This window comes from Hetaerina americana, unplaced genomic scaffold, assembly GCF_022747635.1.
Source record: "Hetaerina americana unplaced genomic scaffold, ioHetAmer1.1.p SCAF_3, whole genome shotgun sequence".
Taxonomy (NCBI): domain Eukaryota; kingdom Metazoa; phylum Arthropoda; class Insecta; order Odonata; family Calopterygidae; genus Hetaerina; species Hetaerina americana.
In genome coordinates this window covers 24,821,253-24,848,798 of record NW_027286874.1, presented here as the reverse complement: position 1 = coordinate 24,848,798, position 27,546 = coordinate 24,821,253, and the positions used below count along the sequence as shown (strand labels likewise).

At 39.0% G+C, this 27,546-nt stretch overlaps 1 protein-coding gene across 1 annotated transcript in view; it reads right to left on the bottom strand.

Moving 5' to 3' along the window:
- LOC139689965 (discoidin domain-containing receptor 2-like) overlaps nt 1–27,546 on the bottom strand; it is a 654,793-nt gene that overhangs the window by 383,822 nt on the left and 243,425 nt on the right. The gene's annotated exons all lie outside the window — the stretch shown is intronic.

Below are 27,546 nucleotides of genomic sequence, written 5' to 3'. Positions count from 1 at the left end.
AAAGAATTGTTATCCTATTGAGCATTTTTAAAGTTTGGAAAGGAATGAAGTTTAAATTCATAGACTCATTTTTGCAGCCACAATGATTCTGATAATGATGATACGTATGAACCCCCCTTTTTTCTCTAACTGAGGCGATCCGAATCTTTAATTACGAATTATGAGGCGTTGCATCAATTCAATGGCGTGTAACCAAAGAGTGGACATAATTTTATTTCATGATAAACTTTAAAAATCTTTCATATTCTTATTTAATTTCATGAAACAAAATTGAATAATGGAAGTGTTTTAACTTGAATATTACGGTGATATTACCTTCTCCGTAAAGTAAGCCACACTTTGGAAGTACAAATGAAGTAGTTTCCATATTTAGGAATAATTATGGAATAGTGGGGGAAACTGTTGCCGGAACCCTTCAAACAGACGAGGTGTGCACTCATTTCAATGTATTACTAATGTTCGATTTGTTGAAAAATTTTGATCACCTCAGTATTTCTTTTGTTTCTGTTATAAGCCTCTTTATTATGATGGGCGGTAAACTTTAAAATATGTTTGTGTCCGTCAGCTCAACGTCCGTGAGATAAGGCTGTAGTGGCCTAAGCCTCGTTAGGCACATAGTATAGCATTGACTTCATGACTATTCTTCAATTTTTTTAGCTTATTGAACTCTGGTTATCATTTTCACGAATATAGAAATTGAATCGAAAAAATTGATTGAAACATTTATATACCCTTTCCAAAGAAAAGTGCTATAACTTTTAATGAGAACTAATGGAAGAAAATAAAATAAAAAATAATAAACTCAATTTTCCTTACTGTCGAAACCTCGGACCCCTTACTATCTCCTCCCAACCAATACTTAGGTAGCTCAAGAAATTTTCCCGGTTGTGAAATGCAAATGGGAATATTTTGGAAATTACTTTCCATTTAGAGTCATATTCGCCGCCCATCTGCCTCTGGTAAAAAAAAATTCCCGACTCAACTCCGTCACTGCCTTTCTCCCTCTCACTCTCTCCGTATCTTCCTTTGAAGCCCTAACCATCGCCACCCCATCCCTATTCTTTCCCTAGGCCGGAAGGAGGAACATTTAAAACCATATAGCCAGGCCATACACTTCCCCCTCATCCCTCGGTCGCCACTGGAGTCTCCTCCTTTAACTGCATTGTCTTTTTTTTCTCCCTCCTTCCCGCACTCCCTCTTGAGTCTCATACCCTTTTTTCCCCGTCACCACATCCCATCCGCCCAACCTTTTTATAGTTCTCCATAAAAACCCTCTCCCGAATGCCATTTACATACCAATCATTTTTACATTACCCTATTCGTCCTACTCTCACACCCCTTGGTAATTTTCTCCTTCTCTTTCCTCTCTTTTATACTATCCCGTTATTTTCTAACGTCGTCATTTTGCTGTTTTCAATATTCTCTCCTCTTCTTATTTTGTTGTACTTTCAAATTGTGAGAATTCAGAAATGTCGATCCTTTATTTAAATAAATAGTCCGGTCTTCTCTCATATAATGCTAAGTTGAACAATTCTGTTTGCTAGGCTATAACGGAAAGAGGTTCGGTCATTTCTGTTGGCTGAAGGATCGATTGGATTGAGAAGACGAATGATGAAGTGAACTAGATGAGGGTGAAGTTGGTTTCATGAATGTAAAACCGACTTCACCTTCATCGAGATTGAGATGTGAATTTTGTAACTATTAAGTTCTTGGTATTCCTAGTAGAGGATAAGTTATTAGCCTCATTTGTGAAAGATGATTTGAACCAACAAGAGAGCATATATTATTTTGGGAATCGAATAGACCACTTTGGCCGAGGGACCGCGTTCGTGACTCTAAATATCTGGAAAAATATTAGAAATAGGAGATTGTTTATGGCAATAAATATTTTTGGGAAGGTATGGAGTATATCGCAATAAAAATCAAAATGATGCTTCCGGTTAGTTTTCTGGAGTCCATAGGGTGTGCGGCTAAAGCATTGCTTCTATCACCCCTGACGCTACGCATTCATTTCCGTTCAACACAAGTACGTCAAATGTATCCAAAAATATATAACGATCTTAGGTGCTTGAAAATATGTGAGGTGAAAATCGATTATGTTTGTTAATGACCGTGTTTTTCTGTCTCATGAACACAAATGAGGTAAAAAGCAAAGTAAATTGGCATAAAATTCGTGGAAACCTAACTAATGTAGATGAAGAATCTATCGTCAAATTTATCCGAAGGAAATAAAAAGTCGCAAACACTGCCGCATCAATCAAATTGAAGTGTTGTTTTAAAGGTGAGGTTAGAGCGCACCTCGTACTAATTCCTACCGCTCTCAGTGAAATTCAAAAATCATGGTACGGTTTCCAGTTCTTTCATCTGCGTCAGCTGAGGTTTCCCAGCATACACTAAAAATCAAACTGCTGAATATATTCAAAGGCAACAGGTATGGAATCCTCGAGGCAATGGCAGTATGCCCTAGCCACATAATATACCACGTCCTCCTTTCAATCACTGAAGTACTCAATTATTTTATTTTGATGCTAGTGGTTAGCCTAAGACCATAATTAATATAAAGTATTGTTTTGTATTCATGTTTATGAATAATGCATATCTTAATTATGCTCAATCTTTTGAAAGTTTTGTGTATCGGTCAATGGGATTGATTAAATTTTCAAGTAATTTTCCCTTGCAAAATAAATATAGCTGCATAATTTAAGACTGCTACCATTATTTCGTTGATAGGTTGTTCTACGTTGCTTAGGAAATATTATATGTGTATTATATCAACGCTTGGACTATTTTAGGAATGAGTGAATTTAATGAATGTTGTTCAGGAATGCGTAAATAATAAAAATAAGTATCGTCGCCATGCGTAGAAAGTAAAAATTGGCTCAATTTTTGAAATAATCTTTTACGATGAAATTCTTGGAGACATTAACTTGGTCACTTCTCCATTCTAGAGAATTTTCCGTGGAAGAATTCATTTTCATGATAATCACTTCCCAGTCCCATTTCCCACTTTCATCATCTCTTAGTCATAAGACTTTGTTAAAAATATTGCTTCAAAGTTTCCCTTCCTTGGGATATCAGCATTCCATATTCCTTTTTTCATCATTTCTTACTTTGTTTACCTTTGTTTACCTTACCTTCTTACATCATTTCGTACTGAGTTTATGACTTCAAAATTTCGATAAATAATCTTTAATTAATGTATAATATTTAACGGACACTAATTTTAGCAACATTTTCTCTCTCCCTGCTCAGAAACAGCTCTCTAAAGAAAAAGAAACCTAACAGCTCTCCTTGCTCAGAAAAGTGTAGCAACGTACTAGATGCTGACAATGTCATGAGAACGGATCTAGATTTCGACGTATAGCATTTATCATTAATCGCAAGGTGGAGACTGCATATTTCATGAATGCATATTAAACTTGAATAAAAATATAAAATGTTTATGGCAATGTTAACTTCCTTCTAACCTGTAAACTATCTCTAGCGAGAAGCCAGAAGCTTATAATGGTTCCGTAGCTACTCCGCTTTATTTTAAATGTAATGCATCTATCTCCATTTCCAGGAATTCGTTACTCCCTCAGAAACACGCTCGGATATAATTTTTGCTGCTTTTGTTGCCGTTCAGGAATTTGACAGCCATGGGCCTAAAGATGAACCTTAAACAGTGGAGGACTTTTATAACGTGTGAGTCAACTTTGAGCGTTGCTGCCAGTGAAAGGTTTTCGCTCACGGGGAAGCCCTCGGTGTCGAGATCGGAAGCTAGCTCTCATCCGGGTTATCAATCCCTGCCTCACGCAACTCCCGCTGGCATGCAGCGTGCATTGTGTGCACACACTCGGCGCAGGCGATGATGAAAGGGGCGGGCTCTGGAGTGCGCTGTCAGACGTCGAACGGTGGCGTCAGCGGAGGCTGTGCAGGAGGGGCGTTGGGGAGGGACTAGCATAGAATCGGGTGCCATACCTAGCATACATGCGGGAGGGGGTTGAGTGGGATGCTAGGCGGGTGGCGCACGTCGGGTATCTAAAGGGGACGGGAGGGGTGCGGCTCCCTCCAGGGGAGGATGGCGTCTCTCGTGCGATGGGGGAATATGAGTTTGGGGAATCGTTTTGGGTGGGGAGGGAATTGGGGTTTTTGGGGGTGTTAGAGGGAGGGGTAGGGGGCCGGAAACACCCCGAGGGAGAACGGGATAGACAGGCGCGAGGGAAACTATGCAGGTTCAGGTCGGGGTGAAGGGTGCAGGTGAAGAGAGGGATGGTTTTGGATGTTCGGGAGGTGGTGGGGGGTTTAGTGGGAGTGGATTCGTGTGTGGTATGGTTCCCACGGGATTGGAGGGCCTCTCCTCACGACATGGCCTTTAGAACCTCTCCTCTTCCGAGGGGAAAATCCATGTCTCTTTCCCTCTCCCACTCTCCCCACTGGAAGCTAAGTGGCACAGACAGGAGCTTCGGGAACTCTCAAACCTCATCTCGTCCCGATACATAAACGGACGGAGTGGCGTCAAATTATGGTAACGATTCACCAATAAAATTTTCATTGCAGCCTCGGAGGAAATATTCTGGATTTAACGGCGCAGTTATTCAATTTTACTCATAACAGAAAAATATGTGTCGGTTTTTTTTCACTATTGCTTCTCTTTTTGCCTTGATTATTTTTTATTTACCTCTCAGAATCTCGGAGAAAATATTTGAGTGATAATTGAGGAATGAAGATAGGATGAAAGTAACGTTGCCGAGTAGGTATGATAGAAAATATTGTTTGAGCCGGTGTTATAAAATTTATTTCTTAATGATGTTCCTAATTATAGAAAAATGAGGGAAAATACGTATTCCTAAATAAATGTTCGCTTAGTTTTATCTGATGAGCGTCAAAATAATATTTTAAATTACCCCTCTTAGTATCCGTGTTCTTTGTTTTCATTGTTCTGTAGTTTCAATCCAAGTCGAGTCTGGATAATATTATTTGCTCCCTATAAAATTTGCTTCAATGTTTTGAGTTATGTGTTACATTAGGTTACACACATTCTCTAATCCCTAGCAAATAAAAATATAAGCCAGAAACATTTCGTTTAGATTATAAGAAACGCACTGCGTAAAAGTCATAAAAATCAGTTTTTGAGCAAAATTCATTTAAATATGAAAATATGCCATCTAACATCTAATTAGTACTCAGTTTATTTAGAATTTTCCTCACGGACATTGTGTAGGTATCGCTGTTGCAAAACGTTTCGTAGAAAAACGAAAATGTTTGCAATTAAACTGATGCTGATAATGTGTCTAAGGTGGAATGGTGCCTTTTATAGGAACTAGCCATTTAAAATATCCTGCACATTGTTCTCCGTAAGATGAGTCACTTAAATATTATGAATTCTTCATTTTACATTTATATTTAGTTGGAATTTCCGCGGTGTTTCTCTGAGGTACCTGTTACCTTCATTTAGATCTATAAAATAATTTCCGCTCAAAAGTAGTTTCTTAACTTGTTTGCATGGTCTTCAATGCTGCCTGCTTGGTTAAATTCTTAATGCTATCCAGTTTTAAACCCCGTGAAAATGATGATCTAATAATTAATTAGAAGTTAATTCCTTTTTAACCGTTAATTATTGTAGGCATATTTCTCCTGGCACGTCAGAAAAAGCTGTTCCCAATGAAAATATCTATTTACAGCATATGGGCCGATCTGTTTGCGTTTGGATCAGTCGACCCGACTTCAGATACTTAGGCTCGCATAATTACGCAATAATATGTGCTGTGGATAACATAGATATAAAGGAGAATTTTGAAATTCCCTACGACCACCCTGATTCTGAAATAACAGGAAAATTTGTTACTGGTTTTATTTTACCAGCTGTTTTTGACGTTTTAACGTGCAGAGTGTATTTACTGCGAAGTTCCTTTTCATTTTTCATTTGAGGTGAGCCAGTTATTTTACGATAACTGCAGAGAAGTTACCAATTTATAGAAAAATTATTTTACATCGCCGCGAGTCATTTAGCCTTGATATTTGACCATGCATTGATATTTATTGTAAATTTAAATTAAATATTCCTCCGTAAATCTGACATCATGTAGGCAACGGTGTCTATTTGCAAGTTCAAACGCGTTTTTGCTGGTGGTCACCAGGTAGGCTAAAAATTAAAAGCCCCACATAATACGTTAAGTAACGAGCAGGATACGCGATCTGGCGCCTGCCTCTACATCAATGAAAACCCGTTCATACTGCATATATTTGGCTCTAGTGAAATCGCAGGACGGAGTAGGGATAGGAATGTGGCGGTATAAAAGTGGCAGACAGGAAAGGGTGGGAAGGGAATCGAAGGGAAGTAAAAAAAAATATGCAGAGATGCTATCGAAAAAACATTTACGAGTTTCTTCTTTTGCAGGAGTAGGAGGGAGCAGTGATGCGAGGAAGGGAGGGAGGGAGAAAGGTAGTGAGAAGAGATCCAAATGGGTCTGCGTTTGGCACTTCTTCGGAACAGACTGTGGAAAAGCGTAGACTTCGTTGACTTTTATTTTTCTTATGTGCACATTTTCTGTGCCTCGAAGAAAGGACTTTGCTTCGCTTCATTTCTTTCCTTCTCGAATCAGCTGTTTTATTTCGGTAAGTACACCCTCTTGTGTTTTCCGGCCTTTCTTTCCTTGGGTAATAATCTTTCCCTTAGAATATAATTTTTACTCATTTTACTTTCACCAAAATGTTCTCTTTAGTTTTATTTGCATGCTCCTTACCGTTATTATGACTAAACACTGATAGATACATATTTTTGAGAACTGTGAAAGTTGTTTGTTTTATCTTAGCTCTACGATTGCATTTTTGTTATGCACAGGCTTTTTAATTTGATAATAAATGATATTAGTATTAATATAAATATTTATATTATGCATAATTAAATTTTGATTTTCAGCTAAATTTACGTATTATTCGCTGAAATTCCTCTTATTAATATTTGATTTCACCTTTGAGTATTGTAGATGGCTCGTTAGTTTCATTACCTTATGACGTGTATATTACGGAGTGTATGTGATCAGTTTGCAAATCGTGATAGCGTTAAAACTCAGTACGTGTACATATCATTTTTTCAAGAATATTCCTCAAGAATTTGATGTTATATTTTATTGTATAGGCTCCTTAGGTTGAAATTATGGCCAAAGAACGCTGAATAGGACGATTTACTTGACGACTTAAAAATTCAGGCTATATGAGCCTTTTCTTTGATATAATCATCTCGCTAATTGCACAAAAATATGCAAGTATATTTTATTCAATCTCAATTATTTTCTCAGAAAATATCTAATTATATAGGGTAGAAATTTTGGTGGAGAAGATAAAATAAAACATTTATCATAGGTGACAAAATAAATAATGGGGAAGAATTTTCGATTAGACAAAAGTGTTTCGCTGCATGTAAATCGTTTAAGTAATATGCAGATTTTCTACCATATTTTCTTCCTAAATGGGTGGCCAAAGCTGATTTTGTATACTATTCCTTGTCGCTTATTCTTGACAGCTACCTGCCACTAAAAGAGGTGGTCGCCCGGAAGTCTTAGGTTGGAAGTTAATTAGTATGAAATATGAAGATTTAAGCGTCTTTCGTTAACTATTGTGATGTCCTTAGCAAACTATCAAGATGTTAATTTTCCCGCTGATAATTTTATTTTACCCACTGTGGTTTCGACAACTTGAGTCATCATAAAGGTGATCATCATTGTGGTTGCGAGCATATAATATACAATATTTAGAGGGGGAAGGATGAAGTAAAAATTAGTAGGTGGACGTATAATAATGTTTAATGTGTTTGGCAGAAATATTGCTGCCAGAATTCAGGAACACGGAAGATATATTATCAGTCATGAAGTTGAAAAACCGAAGTTGGACAGGCACTTGCTAGAAGAAAGATATTTCAACATATTAGACCTAGAAGTTCAACATTTAATGGATAAATGATTGAAACTTGATTTTGTAGAACAATATGAAATAATTAATCACCGGTATACATGCCCCAATATGCAATGACTTAGTGTCCTTTGCAAAGCCTTCTTCGTTGAAAATTTAATTCACTTTATATAAGCGTTCTTTTATGATAATTTTATGAATTATGTTCTTTATTCTGCTTGCGACAAAATTCTGTAAATTATCTTTTGGTTTTATCATAGGGAACTTTCACACGCTTTATCTGCCCTTGACATCATTTCTTTAAACTTCTCAAATTTTCATTTATGTTGTTTTTACCTTGTGTGACGTAAGTCTTTCGCTTGTAAGACTAATATTACACAATATGCCATGATTTAATATTTAATCGTTATTGATTCTTTTCTTCTTTCTCTAAGTATGGCATAAAATATGCTTGCCACCCCATTGCTATTCACCTTGATGGTGACATAAGGCATCGAAACCATGGTTGGTGAAGTAAAATTACAACCAAAAAATGTACTTGGTGGTTTTCCATGGTGAAACGTCCGAGTAAATTTTTGTATTATTTCATGAGAAGTGAATTCGACAGGGAAATGATATGTTACATGGGAGATAAATTTGACGGAAAATAATAGAGAACTACGAATGTAAAGCAATACGCATCCTATTTTGAATGATAAAGGATGTCACCGGAGAACATTGGTAAGGGTTTTATGTCTGTTTATGAATAAAAAAAACATGAGCGAAGATATGATTGGAGCAACAAAATTTGATGTGTAGTATCATTGGTTGAAAATGTTGACCTAAATAGGTAGACATTGAAAACAAAGAATTGAAGAAAATATAAAAAAATTGGGTTAAAAAAGGAGGAATTAGATGCGGGCATGTAAGGTTAGTGTGGCGTTATTAGTCTGAGAAACGTTTTTAGAAAATGTGGATTTTCGATGAATGGCCACGAAGTTAGAATAATCTGTCATCCCTATAATAAATGTAAAAAGGTATTTCGATCTACACTCGGAAGGAAATTAAAGCTTAAATACCGGGATTTAGGAACGGATTGCTATTCTTAACCAATACCATTCAATGTGTGCTTGATAGATAAGATGAAACTAATGCCAGAAATGGTATCAAAAGATCTGAGTTGAATCGAAAATAAATATGAATGCTTTGTTTCACAGACAAATCGCTGATATATTACAGAATAGAAATGACCTATAGGAATTTTGACACAAAATATGTCAGGCATATTTGAAAAGTAAAGGGCGTGTTCTTATATTTTAATATATTGGCGGGTCAGTTCAAAGTTGTACGCATGGAACGCCGTCTATTGATTGTTTCAGAAGTCGTCGATTTTTTATTGTTTTGATCCAATAGTCGTTTGCCTATCGGTGAATGCAGACAACAATGTCCGCGAAAACATAGTTCCCTCCAGTTGCAAAGTGCGTACTGCGATTCGATTTTTGTATGCAAAAGGATCCTCAGCTGCCGAAACTCATCGGCAGTTGTGCCTAGTTTATGGGCCCATAATAAAGAGTTAAGAAAATGTTAGACAATGGTGTCGAGAATTCAAAATTGACCGCACAAGTGTACATGATGAAGAGCGGAGTGGCAGACCTAGTATCCAGACCAATGAAATCGTTCAACAAGTGGGGCAAGAACGATCGAACGTCTGTTCCACGATTGATGATTAGTGCTCTGAGAAGTTTCTGTCGAAGGTAGTTACCGAAAATGCTTAGCGACCAAAACAAAGAGGAGAAAAATGTTGAGTGGACGACTGTTTTTGGAACACTATGGTTGGTCTCAACCTTGAGCCTGGCGACTTTTTCCTAATTTTGTGCTTGGAACAGTGGTTTGGCCGACGGTTTGAAGACGGCGTTCAACTCAAGGCCATCGTTGTCAACTGTTCCATTTCCCAGGAGGCCAAAATCTATGATGAGGGATTAAAGTGAACTGCGATTACGTAGAAAAGTAGGGTAGGTTTGTAGGAAACTAAAACCGTCAGGAAAAAGTTTGCTAACGACTCTATTTTTAAACGTGGGACATTTGAAAAGTGGGCCAGGGAGAGATTAGCCGTTGAAATCTAGTCCTGGAGTACGGTGGTAATGGTTAAATGGGAGCATAAAAATTTAAATGTGCCGGTCAAAAAACAGTAGAAGAGGAAATAGTCGAATAAAAACAATTTGGTAATTTAAGAATCATGTTGATCAGGATCACTGAGAGACTCAATGGATATTTTTAAGAGTATAAAGGAAATGTAGGTAGTATTGGGGCAATGAGGGAGTCCGAAGGGAAATTACGTAGGATAAATAGAGACATGTGCTGGAGATGCCATTCAGTCGTAATTCAATTATTTTTACTGAGGGAAAGAACTGTTATTATATAGAGAAGAACGTGTGGTTTTTGTTTATGTATAGCCAAACATACTTCAGATTAAGTACCATGATTAAAATCAATTTTACTATCCCAGGTTCATGTTGTATACAACCATTTTTAATTCTATGTTGAAACCAGCCCAATATTGTTGTTGAATTATTGATATGTGAATTATTATCTACCATATATAGGCCTCCGCACTTTCAGTTTCTTGATAGCAGCATTGTGTAGATCTCTAGTTGGTTTACTTTTGCTATAACTTGGTGAGAAATAGGAATTATAATGTGGAAAACCGCAAATACCCGTGTGCATTCAGCAAGTTCATCATTTTGATCGTGGTGGCATGCCAAATAACATGGAAGAAAGTTTGTGCTGGCTATAATACTTGTTGTGACATCTCTCTCTGAAGTGGTGAGCGCGTGTTACAATCGAGGAGAAGCTTGTGGAATATAATGATAGGAATGAATAGTTTAAATTATTATTTGAAAGCTGTAAATTTGATAACATTTTTATTTCTGTATTTAATTTGTCTTACCTGAGCATACAAGTAAAATATGTCGCCGCTACACCTTGGATCGAAATATTGTCTCTGTTCTGAAATAACATAAATTACAGCATATCTCTCTGAATAAAACGGAATACTCCTTTGTAGGTGATAATTTTTAAGTTACTCGTGTAATATTTGATGGAAAAAACTGAAATAAGAATTTTTGAATTATATAAGCGTTATACAATTTACATGAACATTTAATTTATTTAATAAATAGAATTTACTATCGAATGCGTCTGGAGATTTTCACTTTAATATACAATGATATAAATTTGTATGATTAATTTTGCAATAAAATGCTCTTTTGGTTTTTATTCTCATATTTTGTTGAGTGCATATTAATTGTTGCAGAAGGCATCAAGTACTTCCCTTTCATTTCATCGGCTTTTGATGTTTCTTATGTAAATTTTGTATGATTCCTTGCTATCTTCCGCGACGTGCGAAGCTTTTGAATATCAAGACTGTGTTCACGAAGTCCCGCTCCGACGTACGTATTTATCCGGATTCCTAGGATTCAATAGTGCCTGTTTATTACTTTTCCCATTCACGGAGCCAGAGCGAGGAGTGACTCCGGGGTTATCTACTCCCTACCAGCTTTGTTGGGAGCAGAGAGCATAAGCGACTCGGAGCGTTAATCGGAGAAATTGTTCAGTGGTTTACTCAAGAGACAATCCACTCCCATCTGTCCCTCCCCCATTCTACCTCCACTCCCTTCCTATCCTTCCCTCTCCCTTCGCGACTTCCCTCCCCCGGCATTTCTAATAAGACTCCAGCAGTCGCGGTCTCGTCTCCCTTGCCTCATGCATATCATTCAACAAGCAGCAGCGTATCCCGGGCGCACCTTGGCACAGGAGCAGAGTTGGGGACGCATTTAAATACGCGTGTCACTCTGAATAAGCCAGGAGAGCGGGAGGCGTGCCTGATAAAGAGGAGCAAATGCAGATGAAGAGAGGAGGATGTATTTCACCCTTCATAATGCCTCATCAGGTTGAAGGCGACGCTCTCTTCCTCTCTGAAAGCATGCCGCCCGCATGCTGGTACTAAATAGTCCGCGAGGGCGCTTTATTCCAGTAATCCTGACACTAATAATATTTCCATAGCTTCGAATGATTTTCGTACAATAACTTCGATATGCAATACAAAAAGGAGCATTTTCCACCAAGCACGCGCTGGTCGTGGTTAATTCACTAGTGCTTACTGATTGTACATTTAGTTTTGATGTAATCATGCCATTTTTAATCGGAGTTCTTCCATCAGTTCTAGTTGAATATATTACGGAAGACGAAGTAGAAAAACGAAAATAATGGACAAAAAATATTTTGTTGAGAAAAGTTCTTTTTTTATCCAGACTTTTTTGTTTTTTCATGATTTATAGCGTGGCTCGCCACTTTGGGGCTGAATTTTTATTTGGTTGGCAGTCCCACAATGTATCTTATAGCTCAACATTTAATAGAACTTATGTGAAACCCCAAAATGGTGAATATTATTCACTAAACTAGTCCCTTGAGTCGTAACATTTTAGCCATCCATCAATGGTCATCACGTATTAAGGAAATGCAAAATATGTTCCATTTTAACGTATGCCAGGCAAAATTTGTGGTTAATAGCATAATCTTTGAATCACTACAAGAAGGTGCCACACATCAAGTATTGTCCGTTTCCATACATTCATTCTTGCCGATTTGGATGACAAACTGTCTCTTTGAAGTGGTTATTATTGACTAGCCCTAGATAGGATTATATTTAGCTGACATTTTCAGCAACATGAACTCTCTAATTTTTTAGTAAGGCAATAAATTCAGAGAAGTCTACTGAATAATCCCACTTTTTGATGGAACTAGTGAAGCCTTTGGCACAAAGAATTGAACGCGGACTGGGTGGCATCCCCTTCTAGTGGTTACAAATAGTTATACCAAAGAAAGCAAATTCATAAGGTTTTGTGGAACAGCAAACGTTTATTAATAATGCTACAATGCTTTCAAAATACTATCATAAATAATCAGGCATGCGGAGTGAAAAATCTAAAAAAAAGCTATGGTGTAGAATATATGAATTATGGAGAAAGATGAAACGTGAGTGACCATAATTTCACTCAGCATAATGACAGAAAAATCCTTCAATTTCAAGTGGAACAAGTGGTTCATGTTCATAGAAACACTTGGAAAATATTGCAATTGCTAAAATGTAATCTACCAGCTATTGAATAATGAAGTCGCCAAAGTCAAAATGAGAGACGAAAGAAAAGTATATGTGAAAATAAGTAATGGCGTTAGAAAGAATACAAGCTCTTACTAGCCCTATTGCATACATATTTGGGATAAAAGCTCGAAGGTAAAGAACGAGGAATCAAAGGAAGGATGAACTGGGAAAAAGTTGAGGTGCTTCATTTCGTAAGTATCACATAAATGGTAGAAAATAAAATAGACCCTTTGGGTATTTATTCATCAGAAAGAATTCTTGTATGCCTATGTATTAATGGATCACTTCAAGTGAACTAGTGAAAAATCAGGTTAGAGAAGAATAGAATCCATTAAAACCTGTTGCTGGTTTAGATACCGGGATAGGTAGATGATGGGATACTGAAAATTATATGGAAAGATAAGATAAAAGATGAAATAGTCAGAGCACTGTGGGAGGTAAATATAATATTGAGCACAATTACGAAAAGAACAAGTTGGATTGGGGGCATCTTAAAACAAAATGTATTAAGGACATAAACAATGGGGGAAGAGATGGATGGGAAAACTCTTCTAAGAAGGGCGAAAGCAATGTCAATAGGAAAATTAAAGTAGGATGCTAGACGAAAGCTATTTCAGAGTTATGGGAAAAGAAAGAAATCATGAGAAAGTTTGAAGTCAGCAAATTTTCTGGGAAAAATAAATTTGGTAATGATGCTGGTTCCCATTATATGAATTTCCCATGCATAAATTCTTACTTATATAGTAATATGTGTGTGGAGAGATTAGAAAAGTTGTAATTTTGATGCCTAACTTCAGTCACACGAAAGGAAGGAGACTTAAGAGCCCCATAGGATAATGATAAAGACCTCAACTATCGCATTTTGAATAGTAAGTTATAATCTAAAACGAAAATGCTCTTTTTAGTACAATATCAATGTTCATGATATAAATGATTTGAATTTATTTGCAAAGTTTTGAATTAATAATTTTTGAAGACCCCATCTGAAGGGGAACCATTCATTTGCATATCCAGATTCAATTATCGTTGTCGTAAGAACTAAAAGCCTAAACTATAAATTGGAAAAAGATAATATTTGGGAAGCTGAATAAAGAGAACAGTAAAAAATTGGTAGTAATGTATTACAATGTGCATGTCTTTTACTCACAGTAAATTATTCAATCAAGAAAAGCTAGCCGAAGGCCAAGGATTCAACCAAACATCCTTGGGTTTATAGTTTACAGGGCACATACAGTAACTCTCCGGGCTTAGATGAGTAGTTCAGTCAGCCAGACAAGAGATATTCTCAATTTTTTATGCAAAACATTTTTTTTATATAATGGAAGATTATAAAATTTAGAAATTATAGCGTATGATGTATATTGTTGCGTAAAACAGATAGTACCTTGAGATAAATCATCGTCGGCTCAATGAAGAAAACCCAGATTTTATGTAACACGAGCATCACAAATCAACCGTGTTATGTGGAGGTAATAATATCCCCTCCAACGTAAATGACCGTTATTCGTAGGTTAGAGCAGTGACAAAAATGACCTTATATTGGTTTCTGTACTTTGCACCTTAAGTTTTCCCTGACGAGATGCTTCAATTGATATTCTTGATCATTATAGTTGCCTTCGGGGTATATTTCGCGACTCCGCTCATAACAGATAAAACCGCTAGTCTTTTGGGTATGTTCTGAGAAATATCCATATTTTACAGCGGGGTGGAGAGTACTAAAAATAAGAAATAACAAACCAACCGCGCTGGGAAAGCAGATTAGGGCACCATCCCCTCGTACCACCCCTCTTCCAGGGTAAATACAACGAAACACTCAACTTTGCCTCCTTTGCTTTCCCAGAGAGCACTCACCTCCCTTCTCCGCTCCTCCCACCGGACCACATTTAAGAACGCCTCTTGTCTTTCCCTTTAAAACCTGCTCCTGAATTCCCGGACTCCCTCTCCACACTTTTCTTCCTCCCTGTCTCTCTTCTCTCACTCCCCACTCCCTCTGCGTTTCTCTCATTCTTTCTCGCGCGCACTTTTCTCTCTCTCTTTCTCCGAGCGTCTCCGAATCGTTCTTACGGTTCCCAGCATCTCCGCCGCCGCTGCTTATACCTCCTCGCTCAACGCCCTCTCCACCTCTGCCAGTTACACAAGCCCATTCCTTACGAGGCTTTACGATGGTCCTCTCCCGAACCTCTCCCTCTCAATGCACGCATCCCTCCCATCGGCACGCCGGGGTCGGTTCCTTCTCCGTCTTCTTCTCGCGGGCAATGGGCGGGGTGTGAAAGGGAGGAGGGCAGCAAAGGAGGTAACTAGGAAAAGGACGGAAAAAGGGTGGGATATGACAGGGGAGGGGGATAGGGGAGAGAAGAGGAGATAGATGGAGAGACGGGCAAAGCAAGCAAGCAAGCTCAAGAAATTACGAAGGATTAACGCGCAGGAGGCGAGTGGGCGTGAGAAAAACGTGGGTGGAGGCGTCGCCGGAGAGGGGCACGAGGGGGTTGGAGGGGTTGTGTGCGGGGGGGGGAAGGGATTTATGTGGCGGTGGAAATGGGAAAAAGCGAGGGTTGAAGGAGAGGGGCAAAGGAACGCGAGACGTGAGGGGAGGGAGAGGAAGGAAAGATAGATCGCCTTCCATCCAAGGGTGTGCCCGGGTCTGTTTGTCCTCCAGCTAACTGTTCTTTTGTTCCCATTAATGGAAATATCTTTACACCGCTCCACGGTTCCATGAAAGAGAGTCCACTTATTTCTCGAAGGCACGGCACTTTGGTGCCCTAATTTACGTGACGCCAGATAGTGTATGATACAAAAAGTGGTCCGTCGAAAATGAGCAAAAGCCCAGAATAGACGGTCTGGACGAATCGTAATCGAAAATTGTCAAAGGCTGCTGCTACTTTTGAAGCTAGCGTATTCGGTATGAAAGAAAGCATTTGAGAATGGGCAATCCAGGGGAAGATTTGGAATCATCGGTATTTCGGAAAAAAGGGTGAAGGGCGAAAATAAGGGATATTGAAGATTGTTGAATGTGTTTTGCTCTTCGACGTCGACCAAAGTTCACTATTTTCAAATGGAAAATGAAAATACAATTGCTAATTGCTGAGATAACTGACAAAGATCATATTCCTAATACATAGACACTCGGACAAATGTAATTTAATTGATTAAAAGATGAAAGGAAAGGGCACTTAATTTAATTATGGAAAAGTAGCTATGAACAGTGACAATGTATTGGAGTAAAGGCTGGAAGAGATTGTTTATGAAAAGAAAAGGTAGGGCCTACCAATTCTAGGATACACATTTTTGGCAATCGATCCAAAATTAGATTCAGCGCATCAGTGCATCGTGTTCTCATCATAATTAGTGTCATTTTTAATGAATTGCTATCTTTGCGTAATGGAGTTCCACCAAGGAAGTGCGATATTTTATTAAGTGAGAGGAATTAAGGCAGGAATGGGTGACGAAAAAGGAAATTTGTGAAATGAGTCCGTGTTCTAAAGGCGTGAGGACGGGAAGGGAAACGACGTGTAGATTGGGGGTCGAGTAAATCTTGACGTTTAATGGACAATGCTTGTTGAGCGGAGGACTTAGCAGAGCACGCCGAGAATAATGGGGAGGGGAGGAGACGAGCGTGGTGGGGGAATTGTGGAGGGAACGAAGTGGGGTCGAGAGAAAGAGGCTGAGGAGTTGTAAAGAAAAGTGCGAGGGAAGTGGTGGGGTAAAGAGAAAGATGAAGGCCCTGCACGCGATACAGGAGATTGTAGGATCGTGTTAGAAGGAAATGAAAGAGGGACGCAAAAGAGGAAATATGTCGGAATATTAAAATGTCGGGGGAATAGGCCACCACGCGCATGGCTGGGAGGAGGAATGAGGGATAAGAAAAAAGACCATAAAGATGGAGAGCGGAGAGGAGATGAGGCAGAGAAGCGGCCAGCCTACTATATTGGCCTTATGGAAGGGGAGGGAGGCGGAGGGTATGAGTTGTCGGGAGCCGGGAGGGGAGATTGCCGCAAATCGAGAGGAAAGGGAATGAACAGAAATCTCCCTTAAATTATAGCTATGAAAGGAGAGGCGGTGAGGGAGAAGTGGACGGAATGAAAGAGATTTGGTAGGAAATACACGATTTTTGCGGAGAAATATATTGAGATACGGAAAGGGGAAATTAGTGTATATAATTAGGGGCTCTTGAGTAGGGAGTACGAGAGAAAGAAAAGGAGATACGAGGCAAAAGGTTGGGATTTGACGAGAGAATGGCTTTAAAACAATTAAAGTGGGGAGGCACGGAAGGAAAATTTTTTAAGGGTTGGAAAATACGGGTAGGGAGCTGAAAAGGTGAAGTGATGAAGAAATGAAGTGATTAAACAAGGTTAAATAAAGAATTTTAATGTTAAAAGGAGCGTGTGTGTTTTAAGACGTGCTCAGTGAAGACTTATATCCCGGAATCGTTTGAGAATATACCGAAAATCATGAATTAGTAGTAATTAATAAGTTTCTCGACTGAGCTTACTTGGAAATGAAATTATCAGCAATAATTGCGAAACGCGAAATTAGTCCTTAAGAAGAATTTTCTGGAAATTGGAAACGTGGTTGTTTTTATGGGGGGCGATCGACAGCTAAGGTCATTTGCGCCATTAGGGAAGGATGGGAAAAGAAGGGTGGAGAAAAACCCGGCGTCGGCATCAGCCCACTCTTGTCGAAAGGCGCCAAGGTGTCCGCAGTTTAACGTCCCATTCAACGGACGTCGTACTCAATCAAACTACCTCAAAGCCCTCCACAAAGCACATCGAATAAGGATCGGGATACTACTGAAAAATACCTGCCACCTCCGGGATTGGAACTTGGGCTCTCTCGGTGGGAAGCCTGTCCGTTTGCCACCGCACCATCGGATCCCTCTGGAAATTGTCAAAATGCGCTAGGCGTCATTGATTGAAAATGAGTTGATGTACTTGATAGTGTGATGATTGACAACGTAATTGATGAGGATTTTTTAAATTGCCTTCGAATTGAGCATTGAAATAAAATAAAAATGACCGGGAGTATAAAATTTAAAATGGGCCCAATAGGATAGGCCGTGAAATACGGGCTTCGGAGCGTAATTACCTCGCAATTCAACGAAAAGAGACAGAGTTGGGAATATAATGATAGGAAGGAGGGTGCATATGTAAGTGGGAGGGGTTGAAGACAGAAATGGGAGCTGATAGTAAAAGAGGCTATCGTGGATTTGTGGGAGAGAAGGGAGAAGAGGAGAGCTCGATATGGGAGGGATGAAGGGATGAAAAGGGATAAGGGGGGCAGGGTACGTGGCTATTCGTCGTTTGCAAAAGGAATGCCACTAATTAAAGGGAGCGCCGGAGATTCAAAGGGTGGGGGATAAATTCACTTATCAACCACCCCTTGTTTTGTTTCCTTCGAGAGATAAACTCTTTTGTCCTGTGGCAGTTTTTCACGTGATTACAGATTCGTGTACTCATAAATGGTGCAAAATATCAATTTCATTTTATAAAATTGAATGTATGTGATAAAGGTCGTATGAAACATATCTCTTAAAGCTATTGCTAATTGTGGAATTCATTCCATTCCATTTAATTTCATTATGAAAATTCGATTGTTACCCATGCATGTTGGGAAGTATATATTTTGGAAATGATTATGAAAATGCATAAACATTTGCTACCCATTTCGAAAATAGTTGCGTAATTATGATTAGATACTGTTTTCGCAAATGGCATTGTATTGCATTGCAGATCCACTTGATTAAATGCAGCAACTAAAACCGAAATTATTAGCTTTCAAAAGTATTGACGAAAACCTTAATTAATAAATTCATGGTAATACTAAACCCATTTGCATGCGTTATGTAGCGTTTAACCGTATAATTAATGAAGGAATGAAACTGAGAAAAGGATTCTTCTTGAGATGGAAATTAGTTCTACCAATTTCTGTATTACTCATATCAATAATAAGTTTACATCCCGTCTTTGTACAGGGCGCAAAAAAAACTTAGAGCGTAAGCTAATATTGTTTATTTTTCCGATATTTTGGATTCCATGTCGATTTTATACTTATGTGTAATACGCCAAATTTAATTTTCACAATTCATCTTCTACCCATCACCCTTAAGTTGATTGAGTAGTAACTTAGAAGTAATCGAAAGTGATTATTGAGAGCATTCCTTGTTTCATTCCTATTCTTCTGAGCCTGATGAATATTAGTATCAGGAACGGAAGATTATTCACAGGAGAATGTGCACTTTTGTGATTGGCACCATAGTAATGCAAACATAGGTCAGAGCGAAAAAAATAATAAAGAAATGCTATTTTCACTTAAAATTCAACTTTACGTGAAAATACGCTTATTTTCAGTATCTACTCAGTCATGGAATGGAATTGAGTCATGGGATGTAATTCAGTGATACGTAATACACGGCTCGTGTTTTATGTATGTATGCATATAATGATTACGTCTTGAACTATCTCTGGCGTTAAGACTCAGCATTAGAGGTGTCAGTTGGCGATTTTCATTTCTTAAGTCCACATGAAATTGAATGCATATGGATCATCGGTTATATTTATGCTGCGCCAAGTTCATTATTTCCTCTTTACCTCGCTGCCACCCGAACGGCAGCGGGATAATTCTTTTTTCTGAATAATCTGAAGGTTACAGGTTTTGAATACTACCTCGAAGAATCTCCTATACCTTAATGAGACGATGGCGGCGTTTCTCCTTTTTGTGGATAATTGGATATGCTCCGCATTGAATGCAAAATTATATTTGTTGCGTAATAAATACATTATTATTTTTAATGTGTGTAAATTTGGTTGCGGTCAATCAATATAGGTAGGTGTAGGGAAAACAGAAGGGTATCTCAAGGAAGATATTCAAATTCCAGGTTGTTATAACAATGGTGCTCGGAGTAATGGGAAGATAAATTGAGGTGAAAGGGAAGTGGCAATTAGAACACGGGAGAGGATGACTCATAACGAGGTGACTCGGGGAAGGGTGGATTTTGAGGTCATCGTCACCCGGGACGGAGGGGGAATTTAGCGGGGCTCCTGGCGGTCGTTCGGTGGATTGGAGAGAGATGATGATGGAACTGTGCCCCGCTGGGACTGGCCATGTGCGGGAGAAGTTTCCTGGTAGAGGGATTATTAGGGGTTGAGGGTAAGGAAATACGTCTAGGATGGAGGGGCACGTGGAGACTGCTTTGGAGTTGAAAGGGTTGTTGTCTCGAAAGGGTTGATAATTGGGAATAGTCTTCAAGGTGGAGAAAAGTCAGGGATGGTGTGTATGTGATGTGCTCAAAAAGGTGGATATCCCCATTAGAGTCTGAAGCAGACGAGAGAAGACGTTACGTACATCTGTATGCATTCCTTAAATTTTCTTTGATCAAGTATCCCGCGGGCGTCGATTATTACGGGAAAGCACAAAACATTAAACCTTGAATTTAGATACTTGCTTGGAAACTTAAAAGTAGGAATGTACGCTGGGTATTGGTGGCGTCAAGTAATCGTGAAAGGAAATAATATATTGTTAAATACTATGGAAATGAAGGAAGCTCGGAAGGGATTGATGAAACACGCTTTGAGATATAATAAAGCCTTACGGAAATGAAAGAAGAGGAAAGATGCACAGATGTCAGTGAAAATCGCAGGACTCTCAATTGATACAGTTAAAACGTCAGAATATGTACGAAATATGGAGACTCTTTAAGTTTGTAGGTTCTGGCAATTACTTGGAAAGATAGGAGTGAATTGGATACCAAAATTATCTTATTAATATTGCAAATAAATTAAAGTTGTTGCTTTTTGAAATTTATACAGATTTCCAACCGCATAATTACCTGGAAAGCTTGTATCAACGATGTACAATTGATTTAGGCCGGGGAATGTTGCCTATAAATAATTTCCGATATTTGAAAACCTGAAGATAATAGTATAGATGAGACTTTTAACAAAGGTGTAGACAGGAATCCGAATTAGGCCCTTATAGCGGTGAATAATTAACTTTCCGTAAACATGAATAGATTCTCAGATTAAATATTAGAACTGCGATGATGTTTTACAAGTGATTTTTCAGAGTAGATGTGATATTGTAGTCACAGGTTAATGATAAAATAATGTGAGTGCAGATGCGTTTCTATATTGTTAAAATGATTTGAATTTGATGAATTATTTTATTTGGAGTTTCTATCGAGTGAGAGCCTGGAATGATATTGTTAGGAGCTATTCATGAAAAAAAATCGGGAGTGCCCCCGTCAATTAGAGGGACTACGATTCGCTTGATTCAAATGTCCAATTATCGCTATTTTTAGTTGTGGTGCCATTAACAGTATTCATCTCACAACTCGACGGAGAAAGGAAGTGCTACCTTGACATGAGTCTTATATTTGAAGCAAAGAATTGTTACATTAGTATTTACATCTACATCTACACAGTTGGGACACTACCCATAATATAGATTGAAACTAAATGCAAATCAAATTGTCTCGGTACGTCATCATAATTTCATGTGCATTATTGCACTCGTTCCAGTGTGTGGTTTATATATTTATAACATAACTAATACAATCGATATTTTGAAGATTTAAATATTTTAATACAAGGAACATTAATAATTTCATGTTGTTAATATTTTGTAACAAAACACCTCCCCTGTTTTCGTGAAATACGGAAAATAGGAAAAATCTCAACCGGTACCTGTTCCCTTTAAAGATGGGATAAGGGAAATGCCTCTGTTTCCTTGAGTTGTGAACTCGGAAACTGTGTTTATTTTTACTATTAAACTTAATCTGTATTTAAGCCTACGGTCAACTAGTGGCTCCCATCCTACTTCCTTCAATAGTGTCGTGACACTGCTTCCATATTCATAACAACCTTTCGGAAACCTAGCTGCACTACGTTGCAATCAATCCTGTTCCAAAATTAAGCCTACTTCATGAGGACCCCATACACTCTGCAGCATACTCATGATGGTGCCTAACTAACGTGAAATAACAGAGCTCCTTTACCCTTTCATTGCAATTCCTAAGTGTTCTTTTAATGAATCCTGTCTTTTTACTAGAGATTCCGCAAAGTTCACGAATGTGTTTCCCCCAGGGCATATCTGTAGCTATCGTTGCGGTATTTTACCGATTTAACGTGTGTAATGTTGGTTCCCTGCATGCATAGTGTAAGTGTTGTCTGGTGAAGTACCTTTTTCTCCAAAAATGTATCGAATCATACTTATTCAAATTTAATCCTAGCTCCCATGTCTCGCACCACGTTTGCATGGTATTTGAGTCGTTAGCAAATGATAATCTATCTTTATGACTGGATATTTCACTATATATCACGGCATCGTCAGCAAATAGACGAAGCTTACTGAAAACCTGAGACCCGATATCATTATTGCATAAAACGAACAATAGCGGACCAATATCACTACCCTGTGGGACACCCGATGTTACGCTTACTGTGTCTGATGATACCCCGTCTATTACTCTTACGAACCTTTGCTCGCAGCCTGATAAAAAGTTAATAATCCATTCTATTACACAATTACCAATGCCATAGATTCCCAACCTTTGGAGCAGCCTTTTACTTGGGGACGTTTTCGAATGCCTTTTTAAAATCTAGAAATATAACGTCGACATGAAGGTCATTTTCTCTGGAGACCAAAATATCATGGACGAAAATTGCCAGTTGGGTCTCGCAAGATCTACCCTTTCGGAAACCGTCTTGGGTTTTTGTAGGTAAATTCTGAGAATATAGATATTCCATAATTGAACTTATAATTACGTGCTCTAAAATTTTACCTTAAATGGATGTGAGAAAGATTGTTTGGTGATAACTCGGATCTTCTCTTTTGCCTTTTGTAATTATAAAACGCTGCTGCGACACTTGGGAATTTGAATTAAACTGAAAAAATTGCGTAGTGATGAATTATTGGAAAAAGAGCGATTGACTCCCGAACGCTTACTGTATTGGGAACACCAAAATGGAATGGGTAGACCTGATTAAATACTTGGGCGTTACCCTCACTCACGAGTTCTCCTGGGTGAAGCACATACGGGGGGAATATTTGGACAAGCTAACAAAAAATTAGGATTTAGGAGAGTACTGGGTAAATGTGATGAAAAGGTCAAAGTGAAATGTTATCTTTCGCTGGTTAGTCCTCATTTAGAAGATCTTTCTAGTATATGCGGTCCTCACGAAGTTGGACTGATTGCCGAATTGGATCGCGGGCAGCGTAGAGGAGCTGGATTTGTAAAATGTTATTATGATTAATTTAGTGGCGTATCCAAAACATTAGGGGGGTTAGGCTGGGAATCACTCACGGAGTGGAGGTTATACTATTACAGATTTAATATCTTACATAAATTGGAAGTATGTCGCTGGTAAGGTGGGTTGCAGGGTACTGAAATATCTAATAAATTTAAATGTCATTCTGTGATCTTTATGGGGATATCAACGTCCTTGACTGGCCAAAATTATTTCCTTCTACGATAATGAGTATCATGAGGCGGAATCATTGGCGAACCGAAGTATAGGGATATAATTAACTTTTTCCGATATATTTTCTAGACAGGTTTACTTTCAACAAAGGAAAGATGTTTCAGAAGGTTACTAAGTTGGAAGTTCGTGTCACGCGATACGGTAGCAATTTAGTCTTCGTTGGAGAAGGAGAGGGATGACGTTGCCGAGAGATGCTTGGAAGTCGCTAATTTGATCGATGACCGAAATAAATGGCTGGTGTTAAAGAAGGCTCAGTAAATAGCCCAAGGGATATAAAACAGATTTCAGAGTACAAAAGTCTTCAATTAACGATGACCGTAATTTGATTTCGTATAGATACGTATTGTTTCATCAAGTTTTACTGGAATATTTCAAGATGGAAAAGATGTTTTACAATTACGGAAACTTAATTCCTAAAAGGGATTTATTTTTCTGTTCGCCAGCCTTGTATATCATGTCTCCCTTCTTGATAAGAATAAACAAAATTTAATAAGGGGAACATGTGATTTTCCTTTCGGAATAGTTATCAGTAAGAGTTTGGTTTTTATACATTGAGTTAGAACTATTATGTCATTTCGTGTGTGGATTTTGTCAAATACAGGTTGTAGGGCTAGAATTTTTCTCCGTTCTGTTTTTGATCTCCCAGAAAGCTCTTTTACCCAGTAAATGCCGTGGGTTAAATTTAATTAGGAATTAAGAATGTAAAAGGCAGTCACATTTTTTAACTCGGTTTTATGGCCTAGCACCACCAGTTATGTGAACTTGCATGTTCCCCGATTTTTATTAGTTTTCTAGAATACTATAGCTACGTACTTTGGTTCTCGAGCCTAAAGCGAGCATAGATTTCAGGTCAACATACTTGACGATAATTTCCTTTCCGACAGTTAAGATCTAACTTCGGATACGAATATTGTATGCACTCAAATTGACAAACCCTAAAACACCATAACAGAAGTGGGGTATTATCTCTACTTTATAAAGTATTTGAGTTAGATATCTCAAGAATTCCGAAAATGGGCATCTTCATTTTCGATAATTTAATGGATTTGGTCAAGTTACAGGGAATGTTGTCAAATAATCGTCCCTTTCGTCCATTTAAAAGAGAAACTTCCTTTATTGAAGAGGAGTTGAAGTATTTATCTGACAGTAAATATATTATGGTAAGAAATAACCAAATAAATGGATTGTGTGATCATTTCAGGGCTACCTTAGGGAGCCATTAGCATGTGCATGGTCGATACGAGAAGAAGATGAACACGGGATCCTTTCAGAATGGAAGGATACAATTTTAAAATTATATCTATGGATGCAATTCCGTAAAATGCCGTTCCGAAACTCCGAGAACCTATTGTAAAATATAAAAAATGGAAAGGAAGTTGTAAGTACCACTTAAGAGGAAAAAGGACAAGCCTAGCAAAATCGACGACGTTGCAGTGGAACGGAGGCGATAGCGTAGGCCGGACTAAGCAAATTCATAGCGAAAGACTACAAGAGGCCATTATGGGCGGGTGTGCCGCTCCAAGAATGCCCACTGGGTGGGAAGTGGGGGAGAGAGGAGGAGGAGGAGGAGGAGGTGAGGGGAAAACCATTAGGGGGCGGAAGCGAAGCCGGCGAAGGAGGGTGAGAAGAAAGCTGAAGAGGAGATATTTAAAGGGGAGGAGGACAGGGACATTCTTGTGAAGGAGAAAGGGTTGAAGCAGATTTCGGCGTAAAGGAGAGCATTGTAGGGTGCGGGAGGAAAGGGTACGGTGTGGTGGGGAAGCAAGCGGGAAGAAGGAGGGCGCAGGCTGTAGCGCGTGGGTGGGAGGACGGAGTCGGAATCGCCACTACGATTGGGAACGTGTGCGGCGTTTTCCCGAACGACGCCATTGGCGAGGGGGAGGAGAGCGTAGTAAGTGATAGGGTGGGGGAGATATGAGAACGGGGGGAGTATTGGATCGGGCGTTTGTGTCTGTGTGTGTGTCGGTCGAACGGAGGAAGGGGTTTGAGTGAGAAGGCATTCGGGGCAAGGAGTTGGGGGGATGGGGATTGGGAATGAGCACCGGCCAAGGGCAGGAATAAATGTGTAAAGTGGTCGCCTGAGGATGAGCATGCACAATCCCCTCCCTTGGCCCATTTATTCGCCTCCTTTCCTTTTCTCTGTTGTTCTCATCTTCCTGTATTTCTGTTTCTTCGTCCTTACTTGGTGCGATCTCGTCCTCTCCCCTTCTTCCTCCCGCTCTTATGATTCAAATTCTTTGCCAGGAGGAAGTTCTTCGCACACATTCTCCCCCTTGGACGTCACAAGACGACTCCCCAGGCCGGTTGATTCAGTCGCAGGATTCCTTTAAAACGGCCAATTTCGTGGAACGATCTAATATAGAGAGATAAAACGATCTAATACAGGACCCAGAGAAGAGGGAGAGAGAGAGTAGCTTTTATAGGGCCTAGAATAACGAAAGACCTCGTAAAAGATTTTGACTTTCAAGTCTCCTCCTCTTTGAACTTAGTAGCGCGAATGGGAATAAGTGAAGTCACATCATTTCCGGCTGTTGTTTTTTGGAAGACATTATGAGAAGAACAAATATTTCCAGCATACAATTTTACAATCGCTAATAAGTGGGTAAATAATCAGGAAATGAATTTTCCAGTTTATTTAAATGCTAAAATGAAATTAACAATGTTTTTAAAAGAATAACCAAGTTCCGCAGAGAGGTGTCACCTTATTTTTAACACGAAATTAGCTAGTTTTCAACTTTATATTGCTAAATTAATCTCGTATTTAATATAAACAATGCATAAGGTTATACTGCTTCATTGTTATTACTCTTATAAAAAACATGTAATTTGAGGGTACTTCTAAGGAGGTCATTATTTTTAATATAAAACGTAATAATTATTAATCGTTTTACTTTTGTATTGTAAAAACCTATACCTTTTTGATTATTTATGTACCTATTACAAAATATAGTGGCATTACACTTTTTGTTGTTAGTTAAAATGCGAAATACTATTGAGATATGCCTTATTCAGTTTTAAATTAAATATTTTTATGTAAAATTAAGTCATTTATATTTCCGTTAGATTTTATTTATTTGAACTGATTAATATTCTTGATTAAATATAATTTTCAATGTCGTCGATTCACTTGTTACTCTTTGAGTACTTATAGTTCTTGGTTCACTGCATGTGCGATCATTATTTAGTGTGTGAGCTGCATTATGTCTTTAGCATTTTGTACCTGAGGAATGTCATTAGGGCTCTAATACTGAAGGAATATATTGTGTCAGATTAGATAGAAGTAAAATTTCCTAAAACAATTTCTTAAAAAAACCTTTAAGCTCGTTTCTTAGTCCCGACTTCATTTGCTCAACGCTTCCCTCCGATTCCAAGGTCCCAGATGCCTCATCATCCCCTCGCTCGCTCCTATATTTACTCCTCCTTGACCCAAGTTATGGCGTTCCTTTAAGTTATGTTGGCTCGCCAAGGACCCCTATCTCAAATCCCTTTATCATTCGTGGCCCACATATTCGCAGTCCAACCGCGCCAACCTTCTCCTCTCTGACATCCTTCCCCAGTCGGGTCCCTCGCCTCCGGCCCTTCCCTCGCCAAATCTCTCGGGAACTGAGCTCCTGCCCTCTCAGACGAAGGAAGACCGGAATCCGTCCCGAGTCTTTCCCCTTTGGCCGACCGCACTCTGATCAGGATGGGACGTCCCTTTTACGCCTTGCTGCGCGCCGCCCTCTCTCGCTCCCTCCTGAGCCACCAGCCCTCCCCGCCCCCTCGCGGCTCTCGACCGTTGAGGCCACCCTTTGCTTTCCCCACCTCATACCCCCCCCGTTCGTCCCACCGCCTTCATCATCCCTCTTTCTCCCAACTCCCTGAACTGGCCATCTCTTCAGGACTACTCCCTGCTCCACCTCCTCCCTCTCAGTAGCTCCCGAGGATCCCACCGACTCACTCCTCCTCACCATCCCTTTATCTCCCGCCCTTTCACTTACCCTCCCATTTTTCATATCCATGGCCACTCAACCGTGCCTCTACTCCTCCAGTCTCCGCCCA